Source organism: Ambystoma mexicanum, chromosome 4q (genome assembly GCF_040938575.1).
Source record: "Ambystoma mexicanum isolate Mex_15411 chromosome 4q, UKY_AmexF1_1, whole genome shotgun sequence".
NCBI classification, from domain to species: domain Eukaryota; kingdom Metazoa; phylum Chordata; class Amphibia; order Caudata; family Ambystomatidae; genus Ambystoma; species Ambystoma mexicanum.
Window position 1 is genome coordinate 326491595 of NC_090928.1, and position 12385 is coordinate 326503979.

The following is a 12385-nucleotide window of genomic DNA, read 5'->3' on the forward strand; positions in this document are numbered from 1 at the left end:
CTCCAACCCTCTGACCCCCTGCCTCTTTCCCCCGTCTCTTATCACCTCGGACTCTGACTATATCCAATAATTAATTGACATTGAACAAGGCACATTTAACATATTTGTCAACGGATGCAGCATTACGAATGATAAGTCATAGTTACTATCAGTGCACTGTGATTAGGTGCTATTGGAAGTGGTGTTCCCTTGTTCGTATCATGTACAGAAGTCCGCCCACGCCGTTTCAATGGAGCCAGGTTCTCCATGAATGGCTTTGGTTAGACGGTCCATACGATATAGGTTTCGAGCTACGTTCACCCATTCAGATTTCCTCGGAAGTATAGGTCTTTTCCAGAACATGGTAAGACACGCCCTGGTGGCTAGGAGCAGGCCATGTGTCATGTTAGGCAATTTGGTGAGTTCATCATCCTGCTCGACTAGGTCAAACAAAGTTAACACGGGTGCCTTCTCTCTAGTCTCTCCCTCTATGTCGTTGATCCAACTAAGGACCTCATCCCAGTAGGACTGGACCGTCGTACACGCCCACTACATATGCCAGTAATCGTTTTCCATCCCACAGTTTCGCCAGCAGAGAGGGCTTACTCCTTGATACATTTTGGACAGCCTAAATGGGTCAAACTGCCATCTGTACAGGAGCTTTATAGCATGGGGTATATACTGAGCAGCAATCAATGTTTGTGAGGTTCTTCTGCATATGCAGAGCCAGGTGTCGGGTCTTAATTCCCTCCCTAGGTCTCCCTCCCATTTCTCCTGCAGTCTATCAGATGGGGATCGCTACGTATCTATCAAGTTCTGTAAAGAGTGCCTATTAACCCCTTAGTGCCGGAGCTGGTGTGAGCGTAAGTTCGCTTTGTAGTTTGTTTTCCCAGATTTTCCTGGTCATAACCTCCTTTAATCTCAGGTATAGGAATGTCGGGAGTGGTCCGATTCCTACTGCCTCTTCGAGCTCCTGTATGGTTAGGAAGATGCCTGCTCACCATAATTGTCCCGCTCTTCCTAGCCGAGCCTCATACCAAGCTTGACAGCTTGTGGGATCCGGGATGGCATCTCAAATTCCTGGTACCCACAAATGACCCATCGGTGAGGGCCAAGTGGTAATTTCCTTCATTCCTCTGCCCTGTCGCCAGATATTCCACAGTGTTCCTAGCATGGGGTGCTTTCTTATTCGGTTAAGCAACTTTGTTCTGGGGCCCCACAACCATTCTCGTACTGTGGTTGGATGGAGGTGAAAGTTGTCAAGGCCTACCCATTGTAAATCTCGCTACAGTCGGAGATGTGGGATCTTTGAGGTACGAATACTTGTCAGGTAGACCCACCCCTCCATGATCTTTGTGCAGGCGGAGAAGCGAGTCTGAGACCCTGGGTTTTTTGCCCTGCCATAGGAAACGCATGAGTGAGGCCTCGGTCTTTCTGAAATAGTAATCGGCTATCTGAATGGGGAGCATTTGGAAGAGGTATAGGATTTTGGGCAAAATCACCATTTTAATGGCATTGAGCCAACCCATCCAGGATATCATGAATCGATTCCACAGTTCAAGGTATTTTTCTATGACCGCTGTTAGTGGGGGGAAGTTGGCCTCATACAGCCCTGCCAGATCCCTGGTGACGTTAATGCCTAGGTATCGCATCGTGTTTAGACTGACTTTCATACCTAATGGCTCAAACCATGCGATGTCTGTGTCTCTGTATTTATTTATTGGGAAGAGGACCGATTTCCCAGTGTTTATTTTAAGCCCTGCTAGTTTGCCCTATGTTTCTATCACTTCAGTCGCTGCCGGGATTGAGGTCAGTGGGTTTGTTATGTGGAGCAGCATGTCATCTGCATATAGGCCCAATTTATATGTCTCATTACCAACTGTGATTCCCTCCACCCGCCGATCGTTTCTTATTCTATGAGCTAGCGTAAGGACAAATAATAGAGAGGATAGGGGGAATCGCTGTCTCGTGCCTCTCCCCAGGTTGAACCATCTTGATTGTCACCCATTAACTGTAACCAAGGTCCTTTGCGAAGAGTAGATCGCTTTAATTCCCGTTAGGAGTCTTGGGCCCAGACGTATCTAATTGTCCCGCTCTTTCTAGCCGAGCCTCATACCAAGCTTGACAGCTTGTGGGATCCGGGATGGCATCTCGAATTCCTGGTACCCACAAATGACCCATCGGTGAGGGCCAAGTGGTAATTCCCTTCATTCCTCTGCCCTGTCATCAGATATTCCACAGTGTACCTAGTATGGGGTGCTTTCTTATTCGGTTAAGCAACTTTGATCTGGGGCCCCATAACCATTCTCCTACTGTGGTAGGACGGAGGTGGAAGTTGTCAAGGCCTACCCATTGTAAATCTTGCTGCAGTCGGAGATGTGGGATCAGGACCCTCAGTTGTGAGGCTTTGTAGTACGAATATTTGTCAGGTAGACCCACCCATCCATGATCTTTGTGCAGACGGAGAAGCTTGTCTGAGACCTGGGTTTTTGCCCTGCCATAGGAAACGCATGAGTGAGGCCTCGGTCTTTCTGAAATAGTCATCGGCTATCTGAATGGGGAGCATTTGGAAGAGGTATAGGATTTTTAGCAAAATCACCATTTTAATGGCATTGAGCCAACCCATCCAGGATATCGTGAATCGATTCCACAGTTCAAGGTCTTTTTCTATGACCGCTGTTAGTGGGGGGAAGTTGGCCTTATACAGCCCTGCCAGGTCCCTGGTGACGTTAATGCCCAGGTATTGCATCGTGTTTAGACTGACTTTCATACCTAATTGCTTAAACCGTGCAATGTCTGTGTCTCTGTATTTATTTATTGGGAAGAGGACCGATTTCCCAGTGTTTATTTTAAGCCCTGCTAGTTTGCCGTATGTGTCTATCACTTCAGTCGCTGCCGGGATTGCGGTCAGTGGGTTTGTTATGTGGAGAAGCATGTCATCTGCATATAGGCCCAATTTATATGTCTCATTACCAACTGTGATTCCCTCCACCGGCCGATCGTTTCTTATTCTATGAGCTAGCATAAAGACAAATAATAGAGAGGATAGGGGGCATCCCTGTCTCGTCCATCTCCCCAGGTTGAACCATCTTGATTGTCACCCATTAACTGTAACCAAGGTCCTTGGCGAAGAGTAGATCGCTTTGATTTCCTTTAGGAGTCTTGGGCCCAGACCTATCTTCACTAACACGCCATCTAGAAAGTCCCATGCTACCCTGTCTAATGCTTTCTCAGCGTCGATGGAGAGAAGTGTAGGGTCTTGCGATTTTTGAGCTTCATTTATTAGGTGTAGTGTTTTTCTCATGGTATCCGCCCCCTGATGTCCAATCACAAACCCCACCTGATCGGGATGAACCAATTTGGGGAGGTGGCCTTCAAACCGAGCAGCTATTACTCTGGCATATATTTCTGAGTTGATATTTAAGAGTGTTATTGGTTCATAGGAGCCACATTGTTCGGGGTCTCTGCCTTCTTTGGGTATGACAGTGAGTAGGGTGTGTGAGAAGGTGTCGGGAGCCTCCCCTGTTTCAATGATGTCGTTGAAGAGTGTTGTTAGAAAGGGAGTAAGAGTCGCTGCAAATGCTTTGTAAAACCCTGGGGTGAATCCATCATCTCCCGGAGCTTTCCCCTGCTTAAGGCGACTGATGTCTGCCTTTATTTTCTCACCTGTGATCAGAGTTTCCATGGCTTCTGCTTCTGCCCTGGACAGAGAGGGGAGGTACGATTTGGTCAAGTAACGGTCAATGACCCCTGGGTGTTGTGTCTTCACTTTTGTACAACGCCTCCTAAACGGATGCAAAGATTTCTTATATTCTCTCTGGAGTGCTCGTGCTTGTTCCCTCTACTCCTACTTTACGGGTCACCCACCTTTCGGCCTGTTACTTGCGAAGTCGTGCTGCCAGGAGGGCGTCAGCTTTGTCTTCCTTTTCATCAAATTTTTGTGTAAGGAACTGTAAGTTCCTAATGACCTTGACCTTGCCTTACATTCTTGTCTGTCTGAGGGGGAGGATTGGGCATGTGTTTCTGCGATCACTAATGAGGATACCTCTCCACGTGGCCTTGGCCGCTCCCCAAACTAGCTGGATTCTCACCTTGCCCGTGCCGTTGGTGCCAAAAAATGGTGTAATCTTGTTTTCTAACTCCTCTTTGAAGATTGGATCTTTCCATAGAGTATCATTACACCGCCATTTTGAACTTCGGGGGTATAACCCTTCCCATTGTAATTCTAGAGACACCATGTCGTGGTCCGACCATGAGATCGGGTGAATATGTGAGTTCTTCAGTATTTCCCACAGGTATTTGGAAACGTAAAGATAGTCGATCCTCGTGAGCATGCCATGCGGGGTGGAGTAAAAGGTAAAGCCCTTCTTTTGTGGGTGTCGATGTCTCCAACTATCTCTCAGGCCGTAGAACTCCAGAGCTGCACGCAGCTCTGTTTCTCCCTGACTCGTGGGTTCTCAATGTACCCCCCACCCCCGCCTGTTGTCGAGTGTGGTGTCCATCCATACATTAAAATCTCCGCCCCGTATGAGGTGGCCCTGTGCTTCTCCCATTATTTTCTCTAGTGCCCTTTGGAGGAATCTCTTTTGACCTTGGTTGGGAGAATATACCATGGCAAAGGAAATCTTTATATTTTTAATAAGCCCCGAAATCAGTAACATTCTACCTTCTGTATCCGACCAGGTGTTAGTGATCTCCATGCGTAGACTCTTACGCATGAGGATGCCAACCCCTGCTTTCTTGACGATGCCAGAACTCCAATATGGTTTGCCTATGAGATTACTTGGTATCCTGCGTTCCTCGCCCCGCTGATATCTGGTCTCTTGTACGAAGAGAACATCAATAGCTGATTTCTTTAACTCCCTGGCTGATAGGGATCTTTTTGTGGGTGAATTAAGCCCCTTTACATTAAGTGTGCACACAAGGAGCCATTCGCTCGTGTGAGATGTCACAAGAGATGTTATGTGAAGACTTCGTATTGGCCATCTATTTCTGCAATCAATTGTTGTCCTTTGGTGTCGTTATTGCGTAGGATGTGTCCTGAGTCTGTGTATCAGATGAATTGGGACTAGCTCCCCTCCTTATCTCTCCCTTTACTACCCTGTCCTGCCCCTCCCCTCCCCCTAAGACATACCCTTTGCAGCACCCGGTCCCCCCCAGTTAACATCACTGGATGAGTCCGAGCCACTAGTGGAGCTCTGTACCAAGACACCAGCTATGACCACCGCCTTTTTATATGCCCCCAAATAACCCCTCACACAACTCACGGACGGGGAAGCATGAAGTATGACCTCTATAACATTTCTTAACTTTGTTAGTGTTAACACAACTTACCAGGCCCGTGCGAGGCTGGGTAACAGTCTAGATGTCCGACACTCACTGGCTTTGGTACTATCCACGGCATCCTTGGGTAGAATTGTTGGAATGAGCGTATCATCGTAAGGCGTCACGGATCCGTCTAATTGCGTCTCTATGAAGCATTAGGTGAAGGTGTGTTGAGCTTAATGAATTTCCTCAAGCCCGGTATTCTTCTCCTGGGCCCCTTCACTTTCCATCTGCCGTCGCCCTCACCACCTCTCGCGTTTCCCGTGGCGCAGTCCTCTTCACCTAGCAACTCTCGAATGGTGTCTTTATTTTCGGTCTCCCTGATGAGTTTGTGCTTCTGCCTTTCTAATTCGAAGGAGATTGAGAAGGGGTATCCCCATCTATATCGCACCCCCTTGACTTTCAGCCCCTTTGTCAGGGGCTGACACATGCGTCTTTTGGCCAGTGTGAGGGATGAGAGGTCTTGAAATATGGAGATGCAAGCCGTGCCCATTGTAATTGGTCCTCTCGTTTTTGATTTGTCCAAGATTTAGAAGTTTACAAAAAGATTTTAGACCCCACTTTGAATGTCTTTGCAAAGTTTGGTGGGATTTTGTGAAGAGAGGGCAACATTTGGGGGTTCTCAACATTTTAGATGGCTTATTACTTTGGTGCTGTTTTGCAAATCTGTACAGAAGTTTCCAAACAGATTATAGACCCAGCCGGGAATGTTTGTGCAAAGTTTGGATGGATTTTGTCAAGTGGGGTCTAAGCAATATTATAATTCTGTGTACCTATATGTTGACACTTTTCAAAAAATAAAACATGGACTCATTTCCAGCAAATTTGTGCGAGGAACATTGTCAAGGACCCAAAAGCGTAAGGTAGGTACAAAACATTATGATATACCTTTGGTGACTGAGGTATAGCCTGTGGCCATGACAATCTGGCCATGGCCACCAGGCACCGGCAATGGGGTTAAAGTGGGCATGGCCACTAGAGACTGGCTACGTAGTTGGGATAGGTTTGAATGGAGAAAGAAATTCTGCTCACGACTACTGCCCGAAGTGCTGGACGGGATTGCAGCAAACCTGCACGGGGCGCATCAGCAAGCACCTGAAAGAATGGTTTTGCAAATCTGTCCAGTATTTTATTTTTTCTAAAGTGTCAAATGTAAGTACAAAAAATTGTGATATAACTTTGGTGCCTGGGCAGTGGGCCTGGCGCTCAACAACGACAAATGTCTTCTCTGATTTGCTTATTGGGACATGTGGCATGGCCAAAGCCCTAGGTTTGAATGGAGAAAATAAATCTGTTTGCGGCTGCAGCTCGAAAGTGCTGGAAGGGATTGCAGGAAACCTGCGTGATGAGCATCAGCAAGGACCTGAAAGCATGCTTTTACAAATCTGTCCTGTGTTTTACTTTTTCCAACAAGTCAAAATGTAAGTACAAAAAATTGTGATATAATTTTGGTGCTTGGGCAGTGGGCCTGGCCCTCGGCAAGGACAAATGTCTTCTCTGATTTGCTTTTTGGGGGATGCAGCAAGGCCGAAGCCCATGCCCCATGGATTGTGGAGACTGTCCGTGGCTGCAAGTCATGAGAACTGGCCATTGGTCATATTATGAAGGTATATTGGACACTGAACTAAGATGCAGGGTAGCTGCAGTGGGTAATGGGGGTGGTTTGGTGGGCCTAGGGTCATGGTCGAGCCTCTTGCGCTAGGCAATTCAACCATAACTTGATAAGGACACACATCAGTGCGTGTTGCAAAATATATGTTTGTTAAAAAAAAGTTTATAGTTCTTTCATATATGTTAAAAGAGGAATTATGAATAACTTATATACAGTGATGTAACATCATGAAACATTTTCACTAATAAAAACCTATGAAATTCACTGGAAAAACTAAAGGGACGTTATGGTTAAGTTGCACTAATAAAAACCTATGAAATTCAGTGACTAAACTCTGTTAAAGGGATGTTATGGTTAAGTTGCTCTAAAAAAAACCTATAGAATTCAGTGAAAACACATTGTTAAAGGGACGTTATGGTTACAAGTAAAATCGGAAAACCCAAGGAATTTGCCAGTTATGGTAAGCTATGCAACTATAACTCACACCACCACCATCCACTGCTAACACTAATACCCAGGACATCAAAAATGACAGTTGACTAATGTACAACTTGGAATTAACAGCTAGCAATGCAAGAATTACTACACACATGTGTTAGTACAGAAAACACAAATGAAGAGCGTCAATGCATACAAATCCGAGGCACCTACAGGGAAACTCTAGTAAGGAGGAAAGAAACACTGTGACCAAAACATGACAGTAAGATTAGAATTCATCATCATGTATACAAATGAATTGTCTGTTTGGGGGCTGCTTATTGTCCCATGTATGTGCACCATGAGCTCAGGCCAAACCCTAAAGAAAGTACCTTAAGAACATCTGACAAAGTTAACATCAAGATATACAGCACCTTTACAAAGTTTAAAAGTCTCACCGACCAAATCAACTGGCCCGGCTATGTGATGTCATCAGTGATGTTGTCAATGATGCCATTTCTGATGTCATCTTTGATATCCTGGGTGTTAGTCTTGGCAGTGCATGGTGGTGGCACCAGTTATAGTTAGATAGTTTACCATTACCTTTAGATTACCATCGGAGCACTGTGAGTGTTGCCCCTTGACTGCCTCACCTGGCCATACTTTTTTTCAGGCCCTGAGGCCCTTTCCAAGCCCCCTCCAGCCCGCTCCCAGCCCGCGACCGCTTCCTGCATCCCCTTTCCTCCCACCTCCTGACCCGCACCCCCCCGCTCTCATTTGTCCGTGGACCTTCATCACCGGTCTTCCCAGGGCAGCCCTCTGCCTGGCAGCCTTCGGCTAAGGCCCCATGGCCAAGGGCGGCTCTAACAGAGGCCACTCCAAGAGGTGTCAGCAGGTGTCCGCAGGGGAAGCAGTGGCGAGCCGTCAACCATCAACCTACAAGGACCAATAAGCTAGGAGTGGCCGGGGTCAGGAGTAGAGCAAATACCCTACCCAGAATCCACCAAGCCATTTACCAAACCCACAATAAACAAGGTGATTATTCTCCACTGCATACCTGCCCCACCCTCAACTTGGAGAAATTTAATCAGCATTTTCAATATTGTACCTATCTCACCGGCTAGGCACAGACATCCCCACCTCTATATATACCTATACAGATCTCTCAAATCTAGCAGGGTTTATTGTGTCCAGAGTGCATTGCATGATATTTGTAGATTGCATTGACAGACCTGTCTCTCAAATCTAACAGGTCTTCTATGTCCAGATTGCATTAAGTGATATCCAGATTGTACTAATAGACCTCTAGACAGGTCTCTCAAATTTGGTAGGGGTTCTGTCCCCAAAATTGCATTGTATGATATTTAGATTGCATTGATAGGCCTCTCTCCCACTATACAGGTCTCTCAAGTTTAGCTGGGGTTCTGTCCCCAAATTGCATTGTATGATATCTAGATTGCATTGATAGGACTATCTCCCACTATACAGGTCTCTCAAGTTTAGCAGGGGTTCTATCTCCAAATTGCACTGTATTATACCTAGATTGCATTGATAGAGCTCTCTCCCACTATACAGGTCTCTCAAATTTAGCAGGGGTTCTGTCCCCAAAATTGCACTGTATTATATCTAGATTGCATTGATAGGGCTCTCTCCCACTATACAGGTCTCACAAATTTAGCAGGGGTTCTGTGCCCAAAATTGCAATGTTAATTATCTAGATCGCATTGATAGGGTTCTCTCCCACCATATAGGTCTCTCAAATTTAGCAGGGGCTCTGTCCCCAAATTGCATTGTATGATATTTAAATTGCATTGATAGGGCTCTCTCCCACTATACAGGTCTCTCAAATTTAGCAGGGGTTCTGTCCCCAAATTTCATTGCATGATATTTAGATTGCATTGATAGGGCTCTCTCCCACTATACAGGGCTCCCAAATTTGGCAGGGGTTCTGTCCCCAAAATTGCATTGTATGATATCTAGAGTGCATTGATAGGGCTCTCTTCCACTATACAGGTCTCTCAAATTTAGCAAGAGTTCTGTCCCCAAATTGCATTGTATGATATCTATATTGCATTGATAGGCCTCTCTCCTACTATACAGGTTTCTCAAGTTAACAGGGGTTCTGTCCCCAAATTGCACTGTATGATATCTAAATTGATAGGTCTCTCTCCCACTATACAGGTCTCTCAAGTTAACAGGGGGTTTGTCCCCAAATTGCACTGTACGATATCTATATTGTATTAATAGGCCTCTCTCCCACTGTACAGGTCTCTCAAATTTAGCAGGGGTGCTATCTCAAAATTGCATTGTATGATATCTAGATTGCATTGATAGGCATCTCTCCTACTATACAGCTCTCTCAAATTTAGCAGGGGTTCTGTCCCCAAACTGCATAGTATGATATCTAGATTGCTTCAATAGGCCTCTCTCTCACTATACAGGTCTCCCAAGTTTAACAGGGGTTATGTCCCCAAATTGCATTGTATGATATGTAGATTGCATTGATAGGCCTCTCTCTCACTATACAGGTTTCTCAAACTTAGCAGGGGTTCTGTCTCCAAACTGCACTTTATGATATCTAGATTGCTTCAATAGGCCTCTCTCCCACTGTACAGGCCTCCCAAGCTTAGCAGTGGTTATGTGTCCAGATTGCACTGTGTGACTTTTGGATTACACTGATAGGTCTCTCTCCCACTATCCAGGTCTCTCAAACTTAGTAGTGGTTTAGTGTCCAAATCACATTGTGCGATATTTAGATTGCACTGATAGACCTTGAGACAGGTCACCCAAATTTAGCAGGGGTTTCTGTGTCCAATTTACATTGTGTGATGCTCAGTTCACACTGATAGGTCTCTCTCCTACTACACAGGTATCTCAAACTTAATAAGGGATCTGTCTCCATATTGCGTTATGTGATATATAGATTGCATTGATAGGCCTCTCTCCCACTATACAGGTCTCTGCAACTTGGCAGGGGCTCTATCTCCAAGCTGCATTGTGTGACAATCAGATTGCATTGACAGGCCTCTCTCCCACTATACAGGTGTCTCGAATCTGATGGGGGCTCTATCTCCAGACTGCATAGTGTGATAATCAGATTGCATTGATAGGGCTCTCTCCCAATATACAGGTCTCTCTAATTTGGTAGGGGCTCTGTCTCCACATCACATTCTGTGATATTTAGATTGCATTGATAGACCTCTCTCCCACTATACAGGTCTCTCAGGCTTAGTAGGGGTCCTACTTCTAGACTGCTCAGTACGATATTCAGATCTCATTGACAGACCACTAGACAGGTCTCAAATCCCGCTGACCAACTCATCCTAAAGCGGGACAGAACCCACCAGTGAATACAGTGGAGTGACACCCCCGATTATAAGCTCACGCCTCATAAGGCATATGTCCTAGCTGCGCTTTCCAAATCACCCTTCAACTAGTAGATATCCTCCTTAAGCCCATACTGCTTGCTCACTGCAGTGAACCATGGATAGGGAGACATACACTAAAGAGAGCCACTGAGAACACCTACTTTATAACCCCTAACAACCTCCCCAACCCCTCAAGACAGTAACCAAACGAGTCGGCAACACTGGCCGGAAATACCACCCACAGACAGGGCCCTAACTGTTAGCGGACAGCCCTCCACACCAATTACTATACCACAAGACAACCAGACCGAAGTAGACCCAACTTGGCATCAGTAAACAAACAAAGACCAAACAACCCCTATAATACCGCATAAACGGCCCATTCCGAGGGAAAGAAAAAGAGAAGAAGCATCAAACATTCCCGAACAGCAACAAAGAACCACAATTACAGACGCAATCCCGCAGTATTGAACAAGAATAGAACCAACTCTGAGAGAAGAGACAAATCCCTCTTCTTAACTCCTTACCTCAAGGCCAACAGGTCACCAGAGCAAACAAACCCAACGCTAGAAGCAGCAACACCAAACTACCCAACACAAACACGCAGAAGAAGGATAAGCAACACAAGAAACAACAAACACACAACTGATGCGATAACACCTTACATCACCAAAGCAAGAAGAACTTCCAATCGACACCCCAAGCTCATGGAAGACGAACCCGACGAAAACAAAAACCCAAGGCAGAACCTAGAAGAACTCTTCAAAGAAGCTGACACCCCAAAACCTACACCTCAGCAAGAGATTGACCAGGAAGGAAACCAAAACACTGATCAGAAGACTACCTCCACAAGAAAGCCCAACCCAAACAACACCTCCAAACTTCACTGCAATCTTATAAACGCAAGATCCCTGTCAAAACACTCAACAGAGATCTAAGATCTACTTGATGACAACGGCATTAACATCCTGTTCTTCACAGAAACATGGCTGGACGACAACTACTAAATCACACTCCAAAGCTGCCTTCCAACCAACTTCAAATGCCTTCAAATAAACAGGAAAAACAAAAAAGGAGGAGGCGTTGCAATAACATTCAAAGGACACCTGGAAATAAAAACAGACAAACCGCTCAACATTCTCCACTACGAAACCATGGTAACACCTAATAGCAAGCCCAAAAACCAACGTCACATTCATCCTGGTATACAGACCACCGACATCTGATGCAACCTTCATTGACAACTTCATAGAAGCCAGCACCAACATAGCCATCAACCACGAACACCTAATCATCCTGGGGGACTTCAACATCTGGTTTGAAGACAGTCTCGCCAACTCCCAAAATTCACTGACTGAACAACTCACTACCATGAAACTACAACAACTAGTCAAAGGGGCAACACACTCGGCAGGACACACCCTCGATGCAATTTTTTGCCAAAAATAAACTCACCACGGCACCGCCGATACAAATATTGTGGAGCAACCACCTCATCATCCCATTCGTAATCACTCTTCATACTCAAGTCTACATCCAACCCCCTAAACTCACAACCACCTCAAAAAGAAACTGGAAACAGTCAAGGAAGCAACCTATTCGAACAACTGGAGTCAACCAAACCCTCAACTACAGAACTAGAGCTAGCTGACCTAGACGGGAAAGAGGAGCTACTACACAAATG